The sequence below is a fragment of the Callospermophilus lateralis genome, chromosome 10, assembly GCF_048772815.1.
Source record: "Callospermophilus lateralis isolate mCalLat2 chromosome 10, mCalLat2.hap1, whole genome shotgun sequence".
In the NCBI taxonomy this organism is placed as follows: domain Eukaryota; kingdom Metazoa; phylum Chordata; class Mammalia; order Rodentia; family Sciuridae; genus Callospermophilus; species Callospermophilus lateralis.
In genome coordinates, this window is record NC_135314.1 from 34712133 (window position 1) to 34729716 (window position 17584).

The following is a 17584-nucleotide window of genomic DNA, read 5'->3' on the forward strand; positions in this document are numbered from 1 at the left end:
ATAGATATTACACATTCTTTTTTTCCAAGATAGTCTTTTCCATTATTTCTAAAGGATTGATTTTTCCCACATCGTTGCCAGACCAACTGGTACTTAGTTGGTTTCTAATGCAACTTAGAAATAAATTTAATTTGCACAAATAGATACCTGAAAGCTAAAATGATTGGAGGCCATCTTAGTGTAATGAATATGAACTAGAAAACATAGAAGTATATCCTAAGATATTTCATTATCAAACTTAGATACCTGTATCTCAACACATTTGGGTATTATATTCATCATCTTTGTATCATGTATAGATTTTCAAATCACTCAGTTCTTATGTGCATATCATTATTTTCCCTTAAAGCAAAAGACAATCACCCAACAGATACTTCTGACCAAGTATTCCTGAAAGACTTCAAATATTACCTAACTTTGGCATTTATGAATGATATATGTGTTATCCTTCTAGAACCAAGAATGTCTAACAAAGATTAATTTTTAGAATAAATAATGACTCATATCTGTGGATATTCCTTCAAACAATGTCTAATGCATGTTGTACACATAAACTTAAAATGTTGTTCATGGATATTCCTTCAAACAATGTCTAATGCATGTTGTACACATAAACTTAAAATGTTGTTCATGTGATATTTGTACAATAAAATTCAGTCTTCAAAAATATGTGTAAGTAATTCTAATTTTTAAATAAATTTATGTATATGCAATTATGATGCAAGGTGAATTTAAATGGAAGCAGGAGTTATTGAAAAGTAGGTGTCTTTGATTTTTTATGTTTGTTGTAGTCAAATTTTATAATTTATGTAGTTTAAAAAATCATCCTCTGCTCCTCTTTGTAAACGTCCACTTCTACAAAACTTGAAGTCTTAAGTCAATGTAATTACACATATTAAATAATTTTAGTTAAACTCATATCTTGAGACTTAAATATAATTCTGAACTAAAATAATTTTGTATTTATGGAAGATTTTTGTGACACTATTTTGAAGGAAAAGTACTTGGGAGGGAAAGCAGAAAGTTCCCTGAAAGGAAAGTTTAAAATGAGAACCAAAATAAGAAACTAAGTTGTTAATTTAGCCAACATATAATTCATTTGTTGAATTTTTTTTTCAAACAATACCAGGATATTGGTATTATGGATCCTGCTACCTTCGACCTTACCATCATTAACAGAGCTCTCAACCCTCCCAGGAACTCACACTGACAAGCCTGCAGACATTTCTGTAGCACCAAGAGAATGGTTTCACAGAAACCTTGCATTCTTTAAAAGATGATTCCTTACAAATACATGTATAATGTATTATAAGAAAGATAGAAAGTCCTCCTGCATTGAGTAGCTTTATACGTCCATAGAATAAAAACAGGTATGTCTGTAAATACAGGATATGGAATGTCCAAAATATGTTGTGTTGAGGCATCAAGCTGGATATAGCAATTGATGTAGAAATATTGACTTAGATAAACATTAAGTAAGAGTTTTATGAAAGAGGCAGCCAGAAATAATTGGGTATGAAATATTTCCTATGAATTCAAACAAAGATAGTGACTGATATATAATGTTTTCAACTAACAGACATTAACATCATTATGGATTAAGATATTCATAAGCTACATTAACAATGATTCTGAAAGTAGAGAGAGATGAACATTATAATTTCCTATGATAATTTTACATTTTTATGAAAATATAGACATTTTAAATAAATATATTAATGACTGATTTACTTTCACACCTACAGCATTATAATAATACTATAGAAAAGTATGACTATATACACATCTTTAGTCAACCAGTTATGTATTTCTAACAGTAGAAAGAATACATTTGAAAAATTGCCCAAAACCTTGAGTATTTTCTTAAATTTTTTCTAGAAAGGTGATAGTGTATTTTTATTTTCACACTATATTACTACCAATTGCAAATTTAAGAATAATCTTGAAATAACCTCTGAGAATTGTTCCAAGTGTGGCTGAATTCAGGCAATAGCAAGAAGAGCCATGTCAGGAAAGAAAACAAACATTTATTTTCATAAAATACTGAACAAGGTGAACCAAGAAATAGCTCTGTAAATTTTTTACAGGTTTAAAAAGGTAAATACCATTAATAACTCATGACAAAAATAAATAAATAAATGTTTCTTATAGATCTAGAAAGGAGGAAAACAAAAATAAAATAATACAAATTTTAAGCACTCTGAAAATTTAAATGGAAACCTGTTTCATTTTCTTATTTTAGATAGCCAGGAGATAGCATTTGAACCAGGTACAGTATAATCCCAGCATCCTTGGGTTCAATACCTAATAACACACAGACAGACAGACAGACTCCCCCCCACACACACATACATATTGGCACTGGAATCTTAATCCTCTAAAATGATACGAAAGTGTGTCCAAACGTGAAAAACAGGATTAGCAGGCAAATTCTAAATGTGGTATTGAAACTATTAAATTTTGAATGCTTCCATTACAGGAATAACCCCAAATGAATGCAAAAGAACATGTCTAGTTCAACTTAGGTTTTGAACAAGTTGAATAATAAAATAAAAACAACTTATTTCCAAAGATAGATTTTAAGAAAAACTGAAGAGAAATCTATTAACACTGTAATAATGTGTAACAACTAATATGAATTAGCAAAGGAGGGGAAAACAGTAAAATTAGATTTTAATTAAATTTAGAATAAGGAAAATATCCAGAAAATTATAGACTAACCATGACAAGTTATGTTATACCAATTGGCAAATGGAATAATGACTCAGATCTTATTTAATACTTTTTATTTTCTTAAATTTTTGAAAGAATTATGCTTATCTTAAAATAATTTGAAGTGATACTAACATGTGGAAACCACGATAATTTAAGTACATATATTGTAAGATAATTATAGAGTGAATGCATGAACGGATTACAGAATTAATTCAGTACATTGGGGTCTTACTGTTGAAACAACAACAAATCAAACTCCATTGTAGAGATCAGAGTACACAGATTTGCCAAACTGATATAAGTAGGAATTTTTGTAGGAATTGCCACATCATGTACAACCACAAGACTGGGAAGTTATACTCCATGTATGTATAATATGTCAAAATACACCCAACTGTCATGGATATCTAAAAACAGCACATGGATTTAAAAAATAAAGATATGGAAAAATAGATGGAAGAGAATTTATAGAAAATTAAATATTAACATAGAAATGTGCAATTTGAACAGTTAATGAAATTGAAAAACAAAGAGAAATCATCAACTTGGAGATATTTTGTCAGTGAAACTGAAAGAACAGCAAGCCGATTGCAGAAAACAGGGAAAACTGAGGGATGCAGTAGGAGAGGTGGCAACACTGGTTTCAGAGCAAGCTTTTACAAATATTGTGAAATGAAGGTGGATAGCACAGTTACCTCAAGGGAAGCTAAGTTACAGGAAGAAAAGATGCTTTTATGATGACAGGGCTTTTGTTGTTTGTTTTCTCATTTTGCTTTGTTTTCAGTAGATTCATGTGATAAAGGGAAAGAAGAAATGAAAGAAAGGGAAGAAAAGCTAGAGTTTTAGAATGTGCATTTCTTTGCATGATAGGAGAGGACATCATTTGTTGTATAAATGGCACGGTTGTCAGTGGAGAAGTAAAGTATATTTCTTCCACCAGAATATGAAGAAAAGTGTTGAAATTACTGTACTTCACTTCACATGATCAGATTTCTGAGCAATTTTGTTCTTAGGTACAGTTTCTTTATAATGTCAAAGTTTTTAATGTATGAAAATATGCTTTGATATTGTAACATTTTATTCTTCTAGAGCTAAATACAACAAATGTCCAGATGAAATATACCCATTACAGTCTATTTGAGAGCTCATATTTAAACACTTAGCAGAAATCATTTGTTCTTCCCAAAGATGTAAAAGAGTAGGAAAATATCTACTTATAACAATTAGACTCCTGTAACTAATAGGATTTAATGAGAATAGTTATATATCTGATTTTCAAGAGTATAGCTATGGCAATTAAGAGACATAGCTCAGACTGACTGGTTAAATGTAGAAAGACAGGAATAATAGAAAAGAGTAGATCTAAGAAAGACTGTAGTTAGCAGGTAATAGGGTTTTTTCCCTTTGAATTCAAGAAAATATTTTAGTGATATAATATCTTTTATTTTTCTATTCTGCTTTTAAAGGTTTTATTTTGAGTCCAAAATTTACTAATTTTTATTCTCTGACTGTCCCTCCCATATCAATTCTTTGACTTGAAATGGCATAACAATTTGAATAACAACATTGAAATGAGTTAAGAATTCAGTTTTCATTTAATATATTATTTCATATATTTGCATATTATAAATAACTATCATATCATTTATGTTTATATAAAATTATTTATATATATATGAATGACATTTTTATGAACTTATAAAATAATGTTACAATCTTAATCTACAATATAAAATTATTCAAGAGATCATAATCATAAGATTATTCAAGAAATACTTTAGTATTCCTATATTAGAATGATTTCTGGGATCATATGTTGCCAATAGTTTAGGAGGAAAAAAATAAAAAATTGGAAGAGGGACAAGTGATTCCTATACAATAATTATGTTATAGATTTGAAAAGTCTATATATAAAATATATAAGTATATATATTTAGTATATATACTTATATATTAAATATATTAAGTATATATTAAAATATATTACACTTATATAACTTAAATCAATTCTAATATTTAATGTTATTTGTTAAATTAACCAAATTATGCATTTTTTAAAATCAGGATTTTCTTAGTTCCAGGAGTATTCTGTGTATAAAACCTATATTAAAACAACAAAACATTACATCTTCTCTTGTGTCCATATTGAGGAAATAAGAAAACTTTAACTTTCATAAGCTCTATCTAAAAATCAAAAGGCTTCCCTGGCAGAGAGCCTAGAGGAGCATGGAATATGTATATCTTACTTTCTTCATTCATCACCTAGTAGAGTGGCATATACCTGTGGGTGCTAAATAAATAATTTTGACAAAGATAATGATGACTGTATATTGGCACTGAAAAAGAAGTTATGAAATTTGAATTGTGCTCTGCACTAAAAAAGTTTCAATCCTCTACTTCATAATGATTCAGCTGCTAGCATTTTTAAGTGTGCTACTTTTTGCCCTTGGTTTTTCTTTTTATGTCCATGGTTTTCTATGCTATAAGGTGATTCTATAAACTGTACAAACTAGGATAAATTCATTTTATTGTTTCATTACCTTTAGCAAAATGCAAATTTTAGTAACTTACTGAACCCATTGTAAGCTATATTTCACTGTAGTGGGATACATTGGGATGCACATCTGATCGCTGTCAGTAATAGACTGAGGCAAAAGGGCATCTATTTCAAACTTCTACCCAAATTAGTAATACCCTCCATAGATATTCTCTCATCTTCCAGAAAATTTATGCCAACAAAATATCAACTTTCAGTATATTATATTTTATTTGGATTTCTCCCCATGTTAGAAAATAGTTCATTCATTGAACCAAATCAATTAATTCCTTGTTCATCCCCCACTCAATTTCTCAGTACATAATAGATTAAATAGCACCTATCTTTAATGTTACAGCTTTACATATAGTTAAATACTCATGATGTTTCTTACATATAATGGACCCAGATGTGCCATTTGCCTTGGAAAGTCCAAATTTATGCCTGTTGTCCAGGAAGAGCATTTGACTGCTGAAGGAATTATGCCAAATTATTTCATTTTTAAAAAATGAATTAGTACTATCAAGAATTGTATAAAATAAACTAGAACTAGTTTAAGAAACTTTAGTTTTCCCATCATCTGGCAAAGTATTATCTAATAATATATGTGATATATATTCAGTAATAGAGTTATCAATTTAGCATGTGATTAAATTTGAAAAATGGCCAAAGATGAATCATCACTCTTTTCCTAAAGCCAGTTGCTAATAAAAACACAGTGCTACAGAATAGGATAAGATAGGGGTAACTAATTCCAGTCTTGTGTAATAGTCGAAAAATTATTCAGCCATGATTCTCCTGTAAGCTATTTGATATGCCAATCAATTTACTTCAGCTTGTGATATTCAGGAAACTGCTAAGCTATAAGTTAATATGACTAGTAGGAAATGTGTCAAATTATCAGTTAGATATATATGGAATATAAATGGTACATGGAGTGAGTAGTAGTATCATAAAGCAAATAATGAAAAATCCGAATGCTTTTGCAAGACAAGCTTAATAAATTCCATGCACATTACAAATTTTCAACTATTTATTTTGCTCTTTAATTATTCTTGTTATTTTTCTTTTGGTGTGATTCTCAAAAAATTCAAGGTGGTTTTAATGAAAAATTAACTTAATTACATCTCTAAACAAATTTGGTAAAAAATATGAATTTTTACTAATTTTGAAAATCTGAAAGATGGCAACAATATATGCAGTTGTAGAAAATGCATTTCTGTATCACTCTACATTATGGCATTTTAGTTGGATAAAAAGTTTCACTGTTATATTCATTTTGCACATTTTCATCTTTAAAATGCTTTGTAAATGCAGTTAAAAAGTTATATATGGAAAAATAACTCATTTTATTGATGTAACAATATTAGTAATAGTATCAATACCTACATAATAAATTTTAGTGAATCACAGAATTATTGGAGAAAATGTTTTTGAAATGAAGAACCCTATGAAACCAAATACAGATTAAATTGGTTGGGTAAATACATCATTTATAATTGCATCTAAATGAGCAGTGATATTTTAGTTACTGAAATAGACTTTATAAGTGTCAAAATTTGCATAGGCAAGAGTCTCTGAACTACATAATTTTTGTGATGAAGCTGGTGTTTAATAATAATAAATATTAAATAATAATTTCTTTCATACAAAAGTGTGTATATTTACTCTTTGTTGCCTAACATCTGTTAAATTTTAGAAAGGTTTCAAATTATGAGAAACATACTTCATAAATCGCTTTCAGTAAGCTATAATTCCTACCTTTCACGAATCAGTCCTTCTCTTTTGGTCATATTTGTTTCACAATCAGTTCAAACTCTTTAATAAAAGAATTTGTTTAGTGATAAAATGGATCAGCTTTTGAAAGTTTAGAGAATTTTTTAAGTTGAAAATAAATCCAGAATTTGAAAAGATAGAATTCATAGCAATTAAGAGTAGACTGGTGGCTACCATAGCAAGGCAGGGATGAGGAAAGATTAATCACCAGGCACTAAGTTACAGTTATATAGGAATAAGATGCTCTTGTGTGTGACTGCATAGTAAAGTGAGTATAGGTAAAAATAATATACCATATATTTCAAAAAGATTGAAAATCGGGTTTTGAATGTTTATATGATAATTGAATGATAAATGATAGGAAAGATATGTTTAATCTAATTTACATATCACACAATGTATACATACATTGAAATATCACATTATAACACATGTTTAATATTTATATACAAATTAAAAGTAAAGTTTAATAAAAAAGAAAGTTTGTCAAATACTACAAAATGGATGAACCTTTGTAAGTCAAATAAGCCAGTCACAAAAAGACCAACTTCATGACTGTACTCATATGGGGTACTTAGAGAAGTCAAAATCTGTGAAAGCCCCACAGGGAAGGCAAACATAGTTGCTGTTTCCTGAGTACTGAGTTTTGGTTGGGAAACTTTACAAAGTTCTAGAGATGGATTGTGGTATTGTTTGCACAATAATAGAATCATCCTTAATGTTACAGAACTTTACATGTAAAAATGGTTAAAATAGAAAGCATTGTAATGTATATTTCAACACAATAAAAAGTGCCTCATGTCAAAATGAAAAATACTATTTACAGAAAATTTATATTTGTTCTCTTCTGATATACATGACAGTAGAATGTATTTTGACATATTATACATACATAGAATATAACTTATTCTAATTAGGAACCCATTCTTGTGGTTGTATGTGATGTGGAGTTTCAAAGAATATATTAAAATATATTACAGTGAAATTAAGAGATTAACAAATTGATCAATGAATATTAAATAAAGTAAAAAAAAACTTAATTCTGAAATTCTTTAATTGTTTTATAATATACATGTTTGGACAAATATTTTATATAAGTACTATTTTTATTGGGTGAATTTACATTCTATACTGAAATAGAATTCAATTCAAATGGTCCAAAATTTGCCAAACTCAAATTGGCAAAATTTTAAAAGTAAAAATTAAAAGATTGATTTTATTCAAGAAGTTTTAGATGTATCTTTTATAGAAAGTTTCTCTAAATAAAGATCAAAAAAATCTGAAAACTTAAGGGATGAATTTTTATCTACTTAAATATGACCTAAAATAAAAAAAGATGGAGGATATTTTCCTTTTAGCACAATTCTCTGAGATTTCCATGTAAATTAGAATTATATAGTTAAAAATATTAAGAGAATTAATTAAAAAATAGTGATTTTTATAAATAAACCACAAATTTAAAGACTATAATTTTATTGGAAATAAAAGTAGAAACATACTGGAAAATACTCTACTAAAATATCATAAAATAATACTCTGATGTTCTACTATTCTTTCCACCTGCATATTTTGAGATAAACTCAACTTGATCTTAGCATTCTATCATTTTTATTTATTGCTAGATTTATTATGTTATTATAACCTTTTGCATTTATGTTTCTGAAGAATACTTTGATATTTTTTCTTCTTTTTAAAAATAGATTCAATAGCATTTCTTAGAAGGTTTATGCTGGCTGGCTTCATCAACTTAATGTGGAATACATAAATAGGTGTAATATACAGTCTCATTGTTTCTGAAACAGTTTTATTGACTAGACTAGAAGAATGCTTGGGTGTGAATGTTATCTATACAACGAAGTGTGTATTCATGGTTTATAAACTAATTAATATTATGTACCATTTTATGAGAAAAATGGGGTTAATAATTATGTAATATGATAAGCTGCATAAACCCTCATCAGCAGTTGCTTCAATTGAAAATAGGCACCTTGCTTAATATCATAGTCCATCCAGAGAGCAGCCTGTCTCCACTAACTAAATAGGGAATATGATGCCAAGTCCTCACATCTCAACTGGGAACAACTCTGAAGGACTCTTCCAGCTCCAGAGCTCTCCATAGGGTGGATCAACACTATTGATGAAAAGGCATTACATGTACTCTCCCTTTTGTTCTTTTCTGCTTCATTTTTCTTCCTTTCAAAGATGTTGGCCTCAAGAGATTGCTCCTACAAACATTCTTTTTGTTAACCTCCTACCACAAGAAATCTAACTCTTAAAAATAATAATTAAAATCAAGTTTCTGGTGAGGATAACATTATATTCAATGTACAAAACACTTGAAGTAGTGTCTGGAACATAATATCACTGAATTTCTAGGATGAGTGATTAATTTATTTGAAAATGGCCTTTGAAAGGACCTTTCCTTAGGACAATAAGAGATGATAAGCAACAAATATGTCAAGAATGTCTTCTTAAAGTTGGAAGAGCAAGGAGCCAATTTGTTTAATAACACACTGGAGAATGTGTTATGATTTATTTTGTAAATGTGAAGACCTAAAGTAGATAAGGACTGTAACTCTTATTATCCATCCTAAATACTTCTAATTCAAGAGGAAAAGCCTAGATTAATTGACAATAATAACTAATTATACTAAATGTAGTAAAGAAAGGTAAGCTTCAATTGCATATTTGTCTGCAAATGTATAATAAATGCTTCCAAGTTTTAGTGGGCTGAAACAACTAGTTCACTTAGCTTACAATGCTGTGGTTCAGCCATTCAGAGAGGGCTCAGCTGGACAGTTTGTTCCTAATTCATGTGGCCTCAGGTGGCATGACTGGTGCTAGATAATCCACTTTTGAGATGACTTTCTCTTTCACTTGGTTGGTTTCTCTGTTCCCTGTAGCCTCTTTCTCTTTCTCCACATGGTACTTTATCTCTCAGAGCTACTCAAAACTGGTCTACTCTGCAGTTTCTGGTTTAGGATTTTGGCAATAATTTCCCATTGCTCTTCATTCCACCTTCTGAGCTTTTGGTTCAGTTCTTCCTTTTCCAATAGAAATGAGTACTGTTCATATGAAGGAAGCTTGTCAGCCTGATTTCTGCCTCGAGAAGTTTAAGGCTCAAATCCTCTTTGCATTTCATGTTAGTCTTGTTAGCCTCAGCTGGTAAAATATATTTAAAATTTAGTGTTTTATGCATATGAGATATTTTAGGCATATGAGGTTTCAACTTACTCCAATGTATAAAATTTATTTCTTGGGCTGGGGTTAAGACTCAGTGGTAGAGCGCTTACCTAGCATGTGCGAAGCACTGGGTTCAATTCTCAGCACCACATAAAAATTAATAAATAAAAATTTTTAAAAAGGTATTGTGTCCAACTATAACTAAAAAATTATTTTAAAATAGTCATTTCTTTGCAAGACAAGTCCTCTGATACCTTGGATCAAAAATCAAGGTATTATGTGACATTAACTTCAAGTTTCTTATGTATAGTTTTTTTTCTCTAGTTAAAAGGGTTAATGTGGTAGGTTATTAACAGTTCTCAGAGAAACTATTTCATGGCAGAAGAATTCTGAGAATACTATTGCAAGATTCTTGGGACAGTTAATAGATATGTTCTTAAACTTTTCTGAAGTCTCTGCATAGGGTCTTAGAGACAATCTATTATTATATTTACTCTGAAGCTTGCTTTATTGATACCACAACAGCTTTAATTCTCTCATTGAAAGCACTTCTTGAGAATCTTTACTAAGAGCTACTGAAGATGAAAACTAGTTTTATTTCTGAAACTGGCAAGTCTTGAGTGCTTTATAGTTCCTGTAAATTCTGTTTAAAAACTAAACAAATCCTTCTTTCATTATCTCTCAATATTTTATCAAAAGTATCTAGAAAAAGAGGAGTAAAACTTTTTTAATATTGTCCACAAATCTTCTAAGCTACAAAAATATCCATTATTTAGCCATTTTATTATCTACATTACTATAGGTAACAAGATTGCTAAAATTTTATCTACTATATTTGAAAATTCCCTTCTCTCTAGGTTCTAATATTATTTTTTCTATTTATCATTGAAATAATTATCAAAAGTCTTTCCAACTTCCAGTTTCTGATTCACATACAATCCAAAGCAATACAACTTGTTTGGGGTATTATTTAAAGAAACGGAGTAAACCCAACTACCAAAATTATCAAAATCTCTTCCAATTATCAATTTTTCAATTAAAATTGAAACCTGAGTTTCTCCACTAGGTTGGGGTGTGTGTAAACTGCAGGCCTTTGCAGCTGAGAAAGCCCATTTTAGTGTTGTCATATAATCAAGGCAGGGGCTGTCTGCCAGTGTCAACTCTGAGGGTCACAGCTGGTAAAGCAGGATTCTTCTTCTCCATTCTTCATGACTGGCATGTTTGTGCTCTTAATGGCAAGCCATCCCTCTAGTATCACTCTAGACCCCAGCAGCTCACTGCCAATTACTTTATGGATTTTTGTCTTACAAATTTAACAAATGAAATACACAGACAAGAGTAAGTGAGTGAGTGTAAAAGAGTAGGATTTATTCTAGAGGAGGAAAAAAGAGACAGAGCTCTTACAAGTTGAGAGGAGACCTAACAGGAATTGCTGGCTTAGTGTACTATTCTAGAGATTTTTATAGCTCTTGGATCAATGTTACTAGTCCCAACTTATGTTGAACAGGCTTTGGGAAGTATCAATATTATTGGTTAAAATTTTTACAAATCAGATCTTGGAAAGCATCACACAATTGGTTAGCCCTTGAGGAACTTTCCTGCAATCTCCATTCAGGTCTGTCTCCATTTCCGTTTTCCTGCTGCTCATTGGGAACCAAGAGGTTGAGGACAGTGAATTACGGATGTTCGGTGCTTGAGTGCAGCTATGATGTGTAGAGTAGACCTCCACATGAGGCTGGGCCAGGACAAGACTGAAGCAGTGCTATAGGTTGGCATGCTCTGGCTTGCTTCTGCAGTGACTCACTGTCCCTCAGGCTCATGCCAGCATTGTGGTCTTCCCACAGCTGTGGCTTGCACTCAACGCCTGAATTCTGGTCTGCTTGGCTGCAACTCTGGAACAAGGGTTTGGCTTCAAAACTATCCTAAAATTTAGAGGTTTAATATAACTTCTTTATTTTGCTCATAATCTTGTGGCTCAGAAATTAAGGATGGTTTCTACTAGGTAATTTATCTGATCCAAATGACATCAACTGCTATAGCTAAACTAGAAGAATTCACTTAAAAGATAGTTTTTTATCTCATAGGTCTAGTGCTTTGGTATTTCTTAGTTGATCTATCTTTCCATGTCATCTCCTCCTCCCATACTTCTCCACATGGTCTGTGTTTCTCACTTGTAGTAATTAAATAGTATTCCAACTATAATACACTGTCTTGTGCATTCTAGTACAATATTTTTAAGGATACGCATCCCAGATCCAGCAGAAGCTGTAAAACATTACCTAGTTTCAATGTCACTTCTGCTAAATTCTATTAGTTTCACAAGTTTCTAAGATCAATCTATAATCAAGCATAGGAGAAAAAAATCCAACTCCCAATGAAAGAAGAGTTTGATTTATAAGGGTATAATTAATTATAATCATGAAAAAAGTAAACCAATATAAAACCTAATAAAACTTAATATACATTTAAATATATATATATATATATATATATATATATATATATATTTATAAATTATGAATAGCCAAAGCCTTACTGTTTAATATGATACAAGCATGTATTTCAATGGTTAATTTGCAAAAACTATATCCAACTAACTTGTTTGAAATAATTCAATCCTTTATATATAAATCTCTAATATGCGGAAACAGTTTCCTAGAAAATTTTGAACAATCATAGTATGAAAAGATATCCTTTAGAAATTGATTGCCTTAGGAAAATTTAACCCTCATTTACCTTCAGAAGTTGAGAGGTAACTCTATTAAGTACAGAACCAACCTCTCCAAACTCTAACTAGCATGAAGTTCTATAAAGATTCTGGCAATAAAAGCAAAGGCCAATTCACTTAAGAAATCTGATTCTCAAGTGGACTAGGTTAAGAATAAAGTTCAGAAGCAACTTTTCTTACAAATGCAAAGAATTAATGGCCAATGATTTCTTATTTTCAAAGCCTGATCTCTTGGGAAGAGAACAGGACCCTGAACAAGTACTAATGGGTCTGTGCCCTCAAGGCAAGATTGGCCTTTCAGTGGTTTGGAGTTTCTTGTGAAAGATTCCCTGAGCCTTTTAAAAATGAATGCATTCTCTGAATCTAAGAATTTTCTCAAAAATGTGGAATCGCTTTACTACACACTATAAAACTTGGTGTCAAGGGATAAAACTACACATTATTAGACTCATCCACCTACAGCAAAAAAAATAAGAAAAACAACAACAACAACAACAATGACAAGAAAAAAAGCAGTTATTGTTCCTGCTCTAATGTCAGAGCCTTATTATGGGAGGGAAAGTCCTGATTGGGTTTCTAGAGGTTTGACATTGAAACCTCCACCACAAATCTTAGGAGCTCACTCTCTTAAAATTCATGCACAAGAGATCTGGAGATGACACAGATATTATTAAAGAAACAAGGACTTGAAATCAGTGACACTGTGTGATATTACTAATGAAAATGATAATTTAAGACTTCAAAAGTAATCTACTATTTTTGGTTTCAATTTACTGCCCACACTGTTGCCTTACTTGGGGGTATAATGTACACTCAAAAGGTTCATTGTTCCATTGTGATCATTCTGAGTTAGGAACCAAGGACTCAATTGTTTTCCTTTCTGGGGTTTTATTCCCCTGTTCTTTTTCTTCCTCTAATATAATCATACAATGATTATTTTTTTAAGTATTGGGAGCAACAATAGTGCTGCCATTTATGAAGACCTGGCATAAAGTCTGTGATATGCTAAATGATTTGCATACATATATTACCTTTATAATATTTTTAAAGAAGAAGTATGGTTTAAAAAAAAGAGAGGAAGAACCAAAAGGTAATATTTTAAGCATTTATTAAGAATGGAGATATAAGGGAAGCCGCTTATAATAAGGATTCTACAGGGAGCAAGCAGCTGAAAGATTTTTATACAGCTAACTGGGGAAGGTCACTCAAAGTTTAGTTTCATTCTGAGAATTGTTCACTGTTCAAATACTCAGAAAGTAGTGGGGGATTCATTATATTAATTGAGGGACAGAATATAGAAACAGAAAACATAAGACCTCAGTTTAAGAGGAGTTGACTTCCTAATTTTCATTTACCAACAAGTGGGTGGGAAAGAAGCTAAGGTTCTTGAGGGATGAATGAGATTTTGTCTTTTGATTTTCAATAATGACTGCAATAATCTCTTGAGTTTGTGTACAAGAAGCACTTATGATTCTGAGCATATTATCAGCAGTGCAGTGATGCCGATGAGCTCATGAAGTAGCACCATTAATATACCCTGAAATATTTTCATACACTCTTACTGTTTCTAGTTTTAACTTGGAAAAACAAATCCTTTGGATGAAGACAATTTTTGTCTATCACCTTACATGTCCCATCTTTTTAATTTTGTAAGGGTTATAAATTTGGCTCATGGTGTTCTACGACTTTAGAGGATGCTGTGGATCAAAGCACTGACTATTCACATGGGTGCAAATGTCCAATGTATAACTAAAAGCAGGATAAAAGCTTGGTTTCTTGCCTTCATTGTGATCTGTTTCTTTCTCACTTGTGCCTTGGGTAAAGTTGGTGATCCTCTCCTTTCAAGGTTGAAAAAGGCACCAAAATAAAAATAACTAAGATATTTTCAAGATCTTCAGGGACATCATAATCAATAGATTGTAAGTTTTCAGTTTTTAAAAAATTCTATTTTAGACTACAGAGCAGTGCTTAAAAGCCTTCAGTCATTGTCCTAACCTGAACAATCTCACACCATCTTGCTTTTCTCTGAGTCATTCTCTCCTGCAATTGTCTGGAGTACATGAACTACAGGTCTGATTGATATATATATTGTGATGAGTTGAAACTACCACCCAGGGAACAGAAACTTCTCACTATTGCTAACAAGCCTCACCATGGCCAATCCTGGGATCATGATCATCTAGATCATACTGTGACAAAGATGGCTTGACTATGCATACTTCCGTCCCCCTTCCCCATATAATCTAGGAGCTCATGTTAATACCACCAAAGATAGGATTGAGGACACAGGCCCTTTGACTTCCTGACATAGCTGTATTGACTATTTTTTTTTCTGACTTATCATTTTTTGGGGGTGTGGGGTGGGTACTGAGGATTGAGCTCAGGGGCACTTGACCACTAAGCCACATCCCCAGCCCTATTTTGTATTTTATTTAGAGATAGGGTCTCACTGAGTTGTTCCTTTTGATATTAGGGGTGAATAGCCCAAAACTGGTTTGTTAGGATTCCTGAAATCAGGACTCCTTGACTACATCTTTGGTAACAAACATTATTGACTAACATTTCGGACTTTTGATGTAACAATGTGAAAAATTATCACTTATTGTTCCTAAATTAAATATTATTATCTATAAATAAAGATTAATTTGTAGGCAGTTATTGTACCTGTTTGTATTATTATGTAAGGTCATATACTTGAACTTAAATATCTTGTAACCTGAAAGTTTTACAATCATTGAAACATGTATTCATAATTAATATATCTTATTTATCATTTAAAAAAATGACAACATTTTTTTTTCATAGTCTGTTCTTTTGGTTTGTTTTGTTTTTGAAAAATTAATTATTTTTATTATCCTTCCTTTTAAAAGATAAAGAAGCAAATCTTGCTATAGGGTGATTATGTTAGCAAACCCAAAGAGACCACCAAACAAAAAAGGCCTCTTAACGAATACTTCTTATTTGAGCTTATATGTAGGAAAAGTAAAATTAAAAAAGCATTGTGTAGGACAAACAGTGATTAGGAAATCAGAACCTTTGAACTCACATTATTTGGAACTTCTTTTTTTTAAAGAATATTTAAAGAATATTAAGAATAAAATCATGGCATTTGCAGGGAAGTAGTTGGAGTTAGAGAAGATAATGCTAAGTGAAGTTAGCCAACCCCAAAAAAACAAATGCTGAAGAATGTTTTCTTTGACATAAGGAGGCTGATTCATAGTGGGGTAGGGAGCGGGAGCATGGGAGGAATAGATGAACTCTAGATAGGGCAGAGGGGTTGGAGGGGAAGGGAGGGGGCATGGGGTTATTAATGATGGTGGAATGTGATGATCATTACTATCCAAAGTACATGTATGAAGACACAAATTAGTGTGAATATATTATGAAAACAACCAAAGATATGAAAAATTGTGCTCTCTCTGTATAATAAGAATTGTAATGTGTTCTGCTCTCACATATAAATAAAATTACATTAAAAAGTATAATTTTGTTTTCTTGTTAATTATAATATTACATGGAAACAAATATGAATTATACTTTTTAATATTATCTAGTAATATTTTATAGTAAAAATTAGAGAAAATAACTTGTTAGTAAATGTATTCATATTGAATACAATTAGTTAAATGTCAATATTTTATTATTTTAATGTATATTATTCGTAAATCATAATTATAGCTTTAATAGATACAGCACTCTATCAAATTTTTTTTAAAAATTATGTTAATTTTTATATAAATGAACTTCAATTATTTTCTTAAGAAATAGACAAACCATATCCATTATCTTATGCATTCATACATTTTTTATGTTATAGTAAGAGCCATCTAAAATACTTTTAACTAATTACATCTTTATCTGAAGTAATCAATTCGATTTTTTTCCATGAGAGATAGTTAGAAAAACTAGAAGATAGGAAATAAACTCCCTAATACTTAACAATTTTCATCAATGTATACTAATTATGCATATTAGTGATATTCATTATGACATATGCATACATGCACATAAAATTAATTGGTCAATTTCATTCCTCAATACCACACTTGTCCTCCCCTCTGGAGTTTCTCTTCCATTTTGATGAGATATTTTTTCTTCTTCTCTCTAAAAATTGTGGACAACATCATGAATTTGCATGTCTTCTCCATGCAGGAGTGATGTTAATTTTTTCTGTATGATATCAATTTTAGCTTATGTTTTGCTGAAATGAGCATTAACCTCAATTCTTTGTTTGTGAGCATATATAGTAAAACAGCTTTACAAATTTTAAAGTGACAAGAAAGATACACAAGGATACATTGGCACCATCACAATGCATTCACACATTGTATAACATATAGGAAAAGGCAAGTAACAAAGTTGAGTTGCTAAAGTTTATAACTTTTTACAACTTTTTCTTACTTTGAAAGTATTTTGTTACAAAAAAAATTATTGAATTTAATATTATTCTAATGTCTTAAAATGAATTAAAAAAATCTAGAAATTGCAATTTGTACTGACAGATTAAGCCTTTGTTATTTGTAATATTTAAATTATATATTCCATTTTTAAATACCATATATTATTATAAGTTAAACAAAACCTTTTTTTTTTCTATTTGAAGTCTTACTTGTGGAAGCAATGAGAATTTATTTTATCTTAAAAAT

The 17584-nt window shown here is 30.6% G+C and overlaps 1 non-coding gene across 1 annotated transcript; it reads right to left on the bottom strand.

Moving 5' to 3' along the window:
* Positions 1–17045: 17045 nt before the first annotated feature.
* On the bottom strand, positions 17046–17150 carry LOC143642215 (U6 spliceosomal RNA). Its single transcript, XR_013155619.1, has one exon. It is a non-coding gene; the product is annotated as a U6 spliceosomal RNA (small nuclear RNA).
* Positions 17151–17584: the final 434 nt, after the last annotated feature.